Source organism: Callorhinus ursinus, unplaced genomic scaffold, assembly GCF_003265705.2.
Source record: "Callorhinus ursinus isolate GAN/ISIS: 27379988/994484 unplaced genomic scaffold, GSC_fseal_2.0 scaffold24, whole genome shotgun sequence".
NCBI classification, from domain to species: domain Eukaryota; kingdom Metazoa; phylum Chordata; class Mammalia; order Carnivora; family Otariidae; genus Callorhinus; species Callorhinus ursinus.
Genome location: NW_027397086.1, coordinates 30,480,458 through 30,492,482, shown reverse-complemented (window position 1 = coordinate 30,492,482; position 12,025 = coordinate 30,480,458).

The following is a 12,025-nucleotide window of genomic DNA, read 5'->3' as shown; positions in this document are numbered from 1 at the left end:
ATAGAGTTGTACTCATAACCCAGGTCCCTTAGGTGCAAGTTATACCATTACCTAAATTACTTATCTGACTTGAGTCTGCAACACACACACCCCACCCCCACCAACCATGAGGCATCTACTTTTACACAATGAATCACTTTATTCAATACCTAAATGAATTCCCCATTTTTTCCCAATTTTCCTTTCTGACAGGGATGGCACTTATAATAAAATTTAAAATAATGCTCAATTGGATTCTATCTGACCCCACGCCTTTGCCTGGCTCTATGGTCAGTAAACTAATTTTTGTGGCATTGCATTGAAGGTGGGACAAGCCAATGGAAATGTAGTGGTGGCCATGGAAGTTCCTTTAAGAGAAGTTTTGGAAGAGCACAGGTGGCTGACAGTTCTCCATCGCACCACCTTTGAATCCATCATGGCAATCATGCTGAGGTCATACTTCCCCAGGGCTGTTTCTAGCCACAGATTGAACCCAACTGGGTTACTGGTGTTGGCCCCTTTCTTCCCATCATGGGACACCTCTAACCTTTGCTTGGGACCTCCCCATGGTACTGGCCAAGACCTTCTTGGAACTGCATTGGAGTCTGACACTCTTCCTTCCTGACAGTCCTCCTTCCCTCTCTCCTTTCATGGGCGGCAGACCTGTGTCACAGTCTGCAGCCTCTGCCTACTCTCTATTCCATCTCCTTTTGTCCTTCTTAGGTGTTTTTTCTAATAATTCCCTTGCACATCAAACCCTTTGTTGGTATCTACTTCTTAGAAGACTTGAACTAACAGAGGTGAGCTATGAGAAAACAGACAGTAAGATGATGGGATTTGGAGCCTGGCTCACTCACTGGCTGGCTATGTCAAGGAGGACCCATCCCAAGTGGCATTTGGGCTCTGTTAGTCCTTGGCACAAGGTGGTAACCCAACCACTGAAGATTTTGCAAGAGGTGACTTGGGGACCTGCACAGAGATAATAAGAAACTGAGGGCAGTTAACAACAGTTAAAGGTTAAGTGTGAGAGCCAGGGCTCTCCTTGGTAAATTACAAAGAAATTCTTATCTTTGCAATGAAAGCAGTCAGGACTTGATGGAGTTGTGGAAGGCCATAGATGTTTAAATGCTCAGTCAAGGTCGGTCTGTTGTGCTGAAGGTCCTGGCTAGGAAAACCTCAGACTTTAAAACATGGGTGAGACTTCTGGGTGTTATCCCCAAGAGTTTTGACTGTTGACATACCTGAACTGCCAGAGCTTACAGAGGTGACTGACTCCTCTGTAGTAGGAGCTAGCCCTTCTTCCTTTAGGAAACCTTTTACTCTCTACCCCCTGACCCCGAGAAAACAAGAGTCCTGTCCTAAGGAGCTACCCCCACTGGCTGCCATGTTGATAACTAAGGTTAAATCCCGCATAACTTGTTCTGGGACATGGTGAGTCCCAAGGAGGAGGTAGAAAAATTAGCTAGCACATTCCAGGGGAAGCCAGAGGAGTAGCCCTGGGATTGGATTTTGAGGGTGCTTGGCAAGGAGGCTGGAACATGAGACTGAATAAGAGTGAATTTATTGACTTGGGGGCACTTTTCAGGATACTAAGATTTCACACTCTGGCAAGGACTCCAGGGTTTGAGGCAAACTCACTGCTGGGACAGCTCTTAAAGGCTTGGCAATAGGGGTACCTGAGTGGCACAGTCGGTTAAGTGTCCAACTCTTGGTTTCAGCTCAAGTTGTGATCTCAAGGTCATGATCTCAGGGTCATGAGATCGAGCCCCATATCAGGTTCTGGCTCGGGACAAAGTTGGTTTAAGTCTCTCTCTCTCCATCTCCCTCTGCCCCTCCCCCCTCACTCTCTAACTGTCTCTCAAACAAAGAAAATCTTTATTTAAAAAATGCCTGGCAATAGTAGTGGCCACTCAGACCAAGGTGGAAATGCCTGAGCTGCCCTGGGAGATGGTAGAGGAGGGATAGGAGGGCTCAGGGAAGTGGGCATGCTGGAATGGTATCTCATGTGAGGCTAGAAGACCCACCAGAGGATTACACTCCATGGGAGACCCAAGGACTCACCATTCATCAAACCATCAGGTTTGTGCTGATGAGTAGGGTGGTGGCTCTCCTCTGCCAGCCAGAGCTGACAGTAGGAAAGGTGGTCACAAGGCTGGGTTTGTAGACAGCCACGGGGACCGTGGGCCCTGAAGTAACAGAGGCCAGGTGGCTGTGCTATCCGCCCCCCACCACCACACACCCCGCCATGGGAGGAGGGGCCCCAATATGGTAACAACCAGTCAAGTTGAAGAAGCAGCTAAGTGGGATTGATCTTCTGTAAGTTGTGGAGATGTTGATAGAGCAATGAATCTCTTATGGACTTTATGTTTGTTTTCTCCCCAAATTCACATGTTGAAGCCTGAACTCCCACTGTGATGGTATTAGGATGTGGGGCCTTTGGGAGGTAATGAGGTTTAGATAAGGTCAAGAGGGTAAAGCTTCCATGATGGGATCTGTGTCCTCATAAGAAGAGGAGGAGAGTAGAGCAGCTCCTTTCCCTACCCCCTGCCCCCAACTGTGTGATGATACAACAAGAAGACAGCTATCTGTAAGACAGGAAGAGGGCTCTCATCAGGAACCAAACCAGCTGGCCCCTTGATCTTGGACTTTCCACCCCAGAACTGTGAGAAATAAATGTCTATTGTTTAAGTCACCCAGTCTACAGCATCTTCTTATAGCAGCCTGAGCTAAGTCGGCATTCCTGCAGGCAAAATAGACAGTCAGCCAACCAGGGCGCTGCTTGAAATCTGTAATCAGAAGACAAGAACGGAGGGGCAGGAGGCCAAGGATGGATGGCTGCCCCAATAATAAAAGGCATGCATATTTCTTAGCTTATAGACCTGAGCCAGTTTTCATACCTGGAACCCACTGACAGAAGAGGAGGCTTTTTAGGAGGAATGATCCCAAAACACAAGTTTATAGGGTGATGAGTCCCCCATTCCTCCTCCAAGGGGTCTAAGCGTGTTTGCTGAGGTGATTGTACACTGGGCAGCAGTGCAGCCTCTGGCGTGGTTACCGGCGTCTGTGACTGTAGTGCAGAATCAGCTGTAAACAGTGTGTAAACAAATGAGCGTGGCTGGGTTCCAAGGAAACTTTATGGACACCGAAAATCAAATTTTATATCATTTTCACATGTCACAAAATATTCTGTTTCTTCCCCAACCATTTAAAAATATAAAAACCATTTTTACCTTGTAGGCAGTAAAAAAATGAGCAATGGGCTGGATTTGACCCACACCCATAATTTGGTGATTCCTGATCTAGTGTGTTGACATTTTTCAACTTAACATTTTTGAGAATCACTGACTGACTATATCTCCCTTGGTCAGTGCTGCTCAGATTCGCTCCTGTTTGAGGACAAAAGCCTTTTCTTATGCTTTCTCTCCCATGTCTTAAGTCGCCCCCCCCCAAATCTTGTTTTTGAGCTTTCAAGAAATCTGGAACCAGTTAACTTTATAAACTCTCTACCAAAGTATGACCTAATTTTACTTTATTACGTGGAGCAGTTTTGTTTCCATTCATCCATCACAACCCTTACCACCATCCCCCACTCTGCAAAATCAAGCCCTGGGCCTTGCCTTTCGATAACAAAGATCTGATAGTGTGTTTTCCCAAACAATCATCCACTAAGACGAAGTTAGCTTTCATCTCTAAAATGCAATCACACTGGCAAGCAGCTTGTAGAAGAATACATTTAATCCCTACCACACACAGCCAACTTGAGCCTCACCACAATTCTATGTGGATGGAGAATAAGGAACTGGAGACTTTGTGAAATTGCCTGGAGACCCTAGCATCATGCCAAACACTTCAATAGATGGAAAAAACGGAAGCATAGAACAGGAGTGGCTATTATTGTCGTCCCTGTTATTCTCCTGTCCACAGAAAATGATTCAACCAGCCCCGGGGGCTGCACACTCAATAGTCTTCAGAAGCCAGACTGGTCCCAAAAGAGACTAGGTATAGGAAAGCAGGGAATGGTGGGGACGGGGCCAAACTAAAACATGTACTTCCCATTTCAACACATTCAAAGTAAAAACCTATCCCTGCATAGTAGTATGCTCATTAAATAAAACGCATCCACGAAACAGATGTACCTCTCAGGCCATCAGCTTGCAACCTCTGCATCTTTGTTTATCATTTATCTAGCTCATTCTTGCACAAGGCTCTGAAGAGCAACATCCTGAAAAGTGCCCCCTTGCACTCCCTGAATCCAGTCCTTTAACTGTAAAGACCAGCAAACTGAAGCTTGTGTCAGGGAAGGGACTTGTCCAAAACCATGCAACCAAGCTGCTGTAGCAGAACTGGGATTCAAACCCAGTTCATCCCAAGTCCCAAGCCATTGCTCCCCCATTCCCAGCATCCATCTAAAGAGTCCAAAACAGGAGGATGCTAAGGCTGGCAGAGTGAAGTCTGTAGCTGTTTATTCTGGCTGTATCACTTAATTAATTCACCCACCAACTGGCTGAGCAAATGAAAAAAAAAATGAGTCAGCTGGCATTATGAGGAAGCGGCTCCGGCTGCCTCCTGTTGGCCAGAGCTGCCCTATTTTTGAAGGTCAGACATCAGAGGCCCAGCTCTCCACATGGAATATAACCACTGGGGCCCACATGATTAAGGAGGGGGTCCCAGGCGATCAGAGCCATGTAGCCACCTCCCTACCTGCTCACATAGGGCTCAGATGATTTAAATATCACAGCCACAGGAGCCAGACACTCTTTTCAATGTCACCCCAATTAGGGGGCTTGCAAGGTTGGATGGGCCCTTAAGGGAAGCATCAGGGACACCTGCTATTGAGAGAATGAGAGCGCCATGGTTACCGAGATGCAGCACCCAAGCATTCTCCTAAGGAAAATGGGAAACTTTGGAGTCTAGCTGTGCTATGTGATCTTGAGCAAATCCCGGCACTTCTGTTGGTTGCTGCTGTTAAATGGACTGATAGGATCCTTGCCGGGCATGTTGGACAGTGTTCTCATGAAGAGCAAGAGCCATAATGAAGGTGACAATATTATGTGAATAGGAAAGCAGTGAAGAATTTTGGCTGTTAGTACGAACAGCACATAAAGTGGCAGTTGAATGGGAAGGGCTAGTAGAAATCTTTTCTAAGGAGTAAGGTTGGGGTGGCTATTATTGCCCTCTAAAGGGCTCTATCCCAGGAGAGGGGAACAGTTAGTTGTGCCTCATGGGACTCCAGAGGCAGACTGAGGAAGTTGAGCAGCAGGCAGTTTGGGGAACAATAGGAGGAAGACTTTTGTTTGTTTTTTAAGATTTTTTAAATTTATTTATTTGACAGAGAGAGAATTAGTGGGAGCAGGAACACAAGCAGGGGGAGTGGGAGAGGGAGAAGCAGGCTTTCCGCAGAGCAGGGAGCCCGATGCGGGGCTTGATCCCAGGACCCTGGGATCATGACCTGAGCCGAAGGCAGAAGCTTAACAGCTGAGCCACCCAGGCGCCCCAGAGGAAGACTTTTTAACCGAGTTGTGCAAAGACAGGAGGGACCACCACAAGAGGCAATGAACTCTCCGTGGCTGGGTGGGTCCAAGTTAAGGCTGGCTGAGCATTTGCTGTGAGAGCAGCCAGGTGCCTGATGGCAGGAGGAGGTGTGCAATGAATCACCTGTTGGGTCCCTTCCAGGCTTCATGCTCTGAATTTCGGATTTGGTGAGAGGTAGTTGGGGGTGGGGAGCCAAGGGGGCCAGTGAAGGTGAGGAAATTAAACTAGGAATCAGGAGCTCTGGGTCCAGGCCAGGCTCTTGCCCAGCTTGCTGGACTCTTCCCTTCCCTCTGTCCAGGGGCCTCTGTAGCCTAAGGGGAATGGCTTCGCCAGGTCAGTGCACCTGGGACTCTTTACCATTTGCAGATAGCTTTTCAGATGGCCTCTAATGTGGAAGGCCATACTCAAGACTGGGGCAGATGGCTAGTCCCTTCCCTCCTGGGGACCTTGGTGATCCTTTCTTGCCATGTCGGGTTGGAGGAGCACTGTTTGGAAGCCATGGTTTGGAGACCAAGGGCCCTTCAGCTCTGGCAGTCCGTGAATTTTCCACAGGATTAGGATTGGGTTTCAGGATCAACTGGGAAGACAGAGCCCCCTCTTCACAGATTCTCAGGTTTGTCACCTAGCTGCAGCCCTCTTACAGCCCTATCCCAGTTCCTCCCTAGTGTCCGTCTCCACTGCCCTGACAACCAGAGGTGGGAGTGTGGATATGCACAGGAAATGACTTGATTAACATCCTGGCTCTGTCAGAGATGTAGGATGAAAGAGAATGTCAGAATTATGAAAACATGTCCGTGTCCCTGGGGAAATCAGTCCATTTTGATATCCTGGGCTTGCAATTAGTCTGTGGGGAGCCAGAGCCCTGTGATTCCTGCGTTGTCTTTGACCATCCTGGGGCAACAGCACAGATAGCAGCCCCGACTTGGGGGTGGGAGCGAGAGATGCAAATCAGGCATGGTAATGCAAGCTCAGTCACTTCCAGTGCAAAGCACACTTCAATTCCTAGTTTATAACTCCCCACTTTGCAGGTGATCTTTGGAAAAGTGGAGACAAGTGATCACCCCAGATCACCTATGAATCTGAATTTACCTGTTGGCATATGCATTTTCCCCTCTGCAAGCTCCTTGAATACAGGGAATGGTGTAGTGTCTGAGGTGGAGGCTGGAGGGCTCCACCCAGTGCCCCTCAGAGGCCCTCCAGCAGTCTGTGTATTGCCCTCCTCCCCTGCCTCCTATGTTCTTTTGCTTTCAGTGGTCTATACCAGTGACTCCCCTTCAGTAGCCTGCCCCAGGCTACCAGAAAACTCTTCCCAAAAGTGCAGGCAGACTGAAGTGTCTGGGAATTAACTTCCCCTTAGCTAATGACTGGCAGGTGCCCAGCTCCCTGGTCTCGAGGGACAGGAGAACCCTGAGGCATGACTTACACTCCAGAGTACCCGGTAGGATTAGGTCGAAGCTACTCTTTGTGGCACAGACATCAGCCTCCACGCCCCAATCCAGTGCTGCCATTAACCCTTCCTGTAGAAATTCTGGAGTTGCCACTATCGAGGTCCACTACCATGGATGGCTTCTGAGAAGTGGTGGCATAATGGGTAGGCCTTTGCAAGATGAGGCGTGTGTGAGGGGAGTGGTGTTTGCAAAAGCACGGAGTTGGGGGGGGTGCTGAGTGGGTGGGGTATACCTTGGGAGCAGTGAGAAGACACAGGAAGGCAGGCCAAGAGGGGTGGAAATGGCTGAAGACTATAAATGCCAGGGTAAAATGTTTTAGATTTATATTCTAAGCCGGTTTCTTGCCCTACATTCCTTAGCAGCCAAATCCTTTAGAAAAAAGAACATCTTACATCAATGCCTGATTATAAAACAGATAATAATGGCTAAGAGTGATTGGCTAGAATCAATCATGGATTGATTCCCTAAGTTCTCCCAGCAGCCCTACTGGGCGGGCAGTATTGCCATGCCCGGTTTACTTCAGTTAGAGGGGCAGGTGGGCTTTGAACCAGGCATCCCAGTGTCCGAGCCCTTTGTGCTCAAGCACTGTGCTATGTTCCACTCACCGTCTTTGTTTGGAGTGGGGCTGGGGGCTGGCGCTTTGCTGCTCAGTCTCCCCTTTGCCTGACAGTGGGCCACCAGGCTCCCCTATGTGACCCGGTGGCTCCAGGGAGAAGAGTTTGAAAGTGCTGTTCTAATCCACCCCAGGATTTGAAAGAGGGAACTTAGTCACAGCTTAGCACTGTGTGGAGAGAGATGGATGGGAGAGGGTCCCACTGAGAGAGAAGAGGGCGGACCAGGTGGAAAGGAAGCAGAGCTGGGCCTCTTTATAGCTGCGGTCAGGGGATCCCCCTTATAAGCCCAGCCCTGCTGCTGACTCGTGGTCCTGAGTGAACAATCCTCTGCTCCTCTCTGGGGTCTGTTTCTTGATTGTATCACCACGGGGTTGGATTAGGTTAGCGGTTTCCAACCATTTCAGCAGTAATATTCAAACACATTTGACAGTGGAGGTCCATTACGTAAAACTGACAAGAATGACATTATTATAAATTTGTGTTTCATTTCTAACGTATAAGCACTACTTATTATAAAGTCAACCAGTGAGGATAATGAGACCATTTCAGTAACCCAAATAATTTGAAATCGGACATTATAAATAATAATTGCAATCCGGTATCCATATCAATATCCAATTTATTTCAGTGTTTAGATTTGGTTTCACTGTATTATTAAGATCCTGTTCCACCACGAATAGTAGTTGCAAATGGTAAAAGATTTTCGAAACACTTAACCTTCCAATCTTAGAACATTCTCCATTTAAATTGATCTAGGAACTTCAAGAGGAATAATAGGCAATTATTTTGTTTCAGGGTTGAATTATTAATAATACCTAAGCCCTGTTCTCGTTCCTTAAACAGCCAGTATTAAATTTGGAGAGAGATGATGAATAGGTTTCTTAGTTTAAATATTCATTGTTTGGTAGAAAAATACTTTTCAAATGCAGCTTGAAGGGTGTCCAGGGTTGTCATTTAAGAAAATCTCACACCTCAGTGCCCATCTCTGACAGCTCTTCACTCAAACTTTCCAAACAGTCAAATTCATCTTGTTTTGCATGTTAAATCCAAGCTTTAGGATTCATTTTTATCCAAACACGTTATCTAGAATAGTAAGCAGAGTAACCATGGGACTGTACTGAGCTCACTGAGTTAACAGATCAAATAAGAAGTGCCTAGGGGCATCTGGGTGACTCAGTCGGTTAAGCGGTTAAGCAGTTAAGCGTCTGCCTTCGGCTCAGGTCATGATCCCAGGATCCTGGGATCGAGCCCCACATCGGGTTCCCTGCTCGGTGGGGAGTCTGCTTCTCCCTCTGCCTCTCCCTCACCCCACTATGCTATCTCCCTCTCTCTCTCAAATGAATAAATAAAAAATTTTTTAAAAAGTGCCTAAACTTACACCCAGCAATAGTCTGACACAATAGTATCAGATTTCTGGCACTTTTACCTACTCCCCTGTTACTCCCCAGCCCATCTTCAGTGTCCAAGACTTGCATCTAACTGTGCTGGACATATAATTGAGCTCTGTCCATGATTCACCTAGGACAATGTGACATGTGAACTCATGTCCAGGCCTGAATTACCCAAGGAGGGCAGTACAGTGAGACAGTTGAGCAACCTTCCCAAGCAACGGTGCATGTGCTTAGAATCCACACGGGAGCCCAGGCTCACCATGGAAGCTTTATCCTGAGGGTAATATAGAATCTCACTGTGCAGCATGTTGGCTAGCCCCAGTGAACTAAAATTTTGAAAGCATGCACAACATTTTTGCTTCAAGATTTAAAATAATTTAGGTTATATATTTGGACAGTGCTTGGTAAATTTAGTAAAGGTCTTCTTTGGATCCTTGTGGGCACTAAAAATCCCAGTTCGGAAACCATAATAAGCCTTGGCAATCTCTCAAAGGCCCTTCCCGGGCCAACATCTGAGGGCCATCCAGCCCTCACTGGCCACCAGCATTGTCAATAATTGATCCTATTTTATCCTTCCATCCCCCAACCCTGGATGTTTCCAGGAGTAGAAAACCAAACCTCCTGGTCCTCCCCACCCCCAGCCTGTGGGATTCCCTTCTAGGAAAGTCATTACTGCCTCTTTTGGTTGTCTGCCAGCTCTAAAGTGTCTTTTTAATTGCATCTAATTTGGCCTCATCTCATTAAATCCTTAATTTAAACCAGAGCGATCCCTCCAGCTCTGGCTGCCTAATGACAAAGGGGCCTGCACTCCCTTCCCCCTTCAGCACGGCTCCCCCGGTCAGGGCTGCTCTCATTTCCAGGTGGTCTCTCTGGGAGGCTTCTGACAAGTGGCTGTCGTCCTCACCACGCTGAGCGTGGAGCCGAGCCAAGAGGGCTTCCCAGGAGCAGTAATTACTGGTAAAGGCTCAACCCCCCACCCCACCGGTGCCCCGGCTCACAGGCGCAAAGTCATTGCAGCGACAGCATCCAATTCTAGTGGTGCAGGAATAGGAGCATGGTGAGGAGAAGATACTGAAATTAAACAATAATAAACCCATGATAATTACAGTAGCTAGGACCTCATGCTTTAGATACATTATCTCATCAGGGAAGATGTCAGTGGCTTCATGCAGCAGGTAAGGAAATTCAAGCTCAAAAACGGAAAACAACAGGCCTTAAGATATAAACACCACTCTGCCTGGCGTTGATGGGAGGCCATCCTCATTTCCCCAAGTCCCACTTCATCTCCTACTGGGCTCACCCTTGGTCACTCCTCTTTAGCCACCTAGCCAGCTCAATGCTCCTCAGTTATGCTAGCACACTCCTGCCCCAGGACCTTTGCACTTGTTGTCTCCACTGTCTGGAGGGCTCTTCCCCTGTGTTTATCTGGCTCACTTCCTCCTTTCATCAAATATCAGCTCAAACCTCCTCTCTTCAGAGAAACTTTTCTTGACTTCCACTATCACCCCTTCTTCACTCTCTATGTCCTTACCCTGTTTTGTTTTTGTTGTTATTTTTGTTTTGTTTGTTATTGCTGTTAACACTTATGATTAGTCCCTACTAAATTATATATTTATCTTTTAAAAATGAAGCACTGTGAAAGCAGAGAGATTTTCTGTCCTCTTTACTGCTTTATGCCTACTACCAGAACAATGTCTGGCACATGCTAGGTCTTCAATTTGTATTTACTTCTTGACTCCATCATGGCAATGTCTAACAATTTCAGGAGGATGTACACATTCTAGCACTTTTCAACTCCAGTCGTTACCAGGGTTGAGGTCTCCCCTTTCTATGAATTGATTCTACCAAGAAGAGGCCAGAATATTTCCCTGGGAATAACCTCCAAGACTGCAGCTTAGGGATTTTAGGGTCAGATTCAGGGTTGAAGCTTGCTGCATTGATGTGGACCTTGGGAATCTGGTTGCCATAGAAACACCTATTGCTTCCTAGATTATTAACACAGAGTGGGTTTCAAGGCTGCTCTGAGCTCTCTGCACTGCTGGGATCTGAGATAGAGGCACCAGGGCTGAATGAGAATAGACTGGGTCTCTAATTCAGTCCACCCTGGGCAAGTCCCCTCACTCATCAGAGCCTCAGCTTCCTCATCTGTAAGATGGGGCTTATCACATACACTTCACAGGGCTGTAGGGAGGATTCTGTGAGATAATGAATGTAAAGGACTGGCACCCAGTTCAACAAATTCCAGCCTCATTCCTGGTTTTATAAAAGTTTTCTATGAAGTTTTATAAAAACTTCAAGAAAACTGGAAACATTTTATAAAATTCAATATTTCCTTTGAATGTAAACCTGTCAAGGGCTGTGAAGGTCTGATATTTTCCCCTACTTGAAAGCTACCAAACCAGCCTGCCACAGTTACATGGAGGGCGGCAGAAGACATGAGACTCCTGGGTCAGAGACAAAAGACTTTATTGCTCATGATATAGCCATCAGCATTAGTTTCATGCTCACATCAGTTCCCTTTCTCCCTGAGTCCCACAGGGGGGATCAGAGCAGCCTTGGTGGGTAGTACATGCATAATGGGTGTGTGCTAAATCTGAGGAACCCCAAGTTTAGATAATCCAACTATTTTACCAGGGCTCATACACAGATCTATCTTCGCCCCAGAGAGAGACATTACCTTTATTTCACTGGACAGCAAACACACCTGCCCTAGGAGGAGAAATGATCTCTATCTTCCAAGGCTGTTCCCTATATAGACATCCATAAAAACAAGAGTCTGGAGTGAAAGCTGACAGTGTTTCTGTTTGTAAGACATGCAGAAACATGAGAAATCCATGAAGAATTGTCTCCCATAAGGCCATGTGCAGAAGAGATCTACAGGAGTGGGCAGTTGTAGAGAAGAGGTGTGCACTGGGTAGGAGGAGCTCCTTGCATTTCCAGTTCTCTCCATGCTGTTTTGAGTAAGCCTGTGTGGCATACATTGCAGGCCTCCCCATACCCCACTTCACCTTCCTTGGGCAAGCACACCTCTGGATTGCTAGGTGCGGTAGGGTCCAAGTGG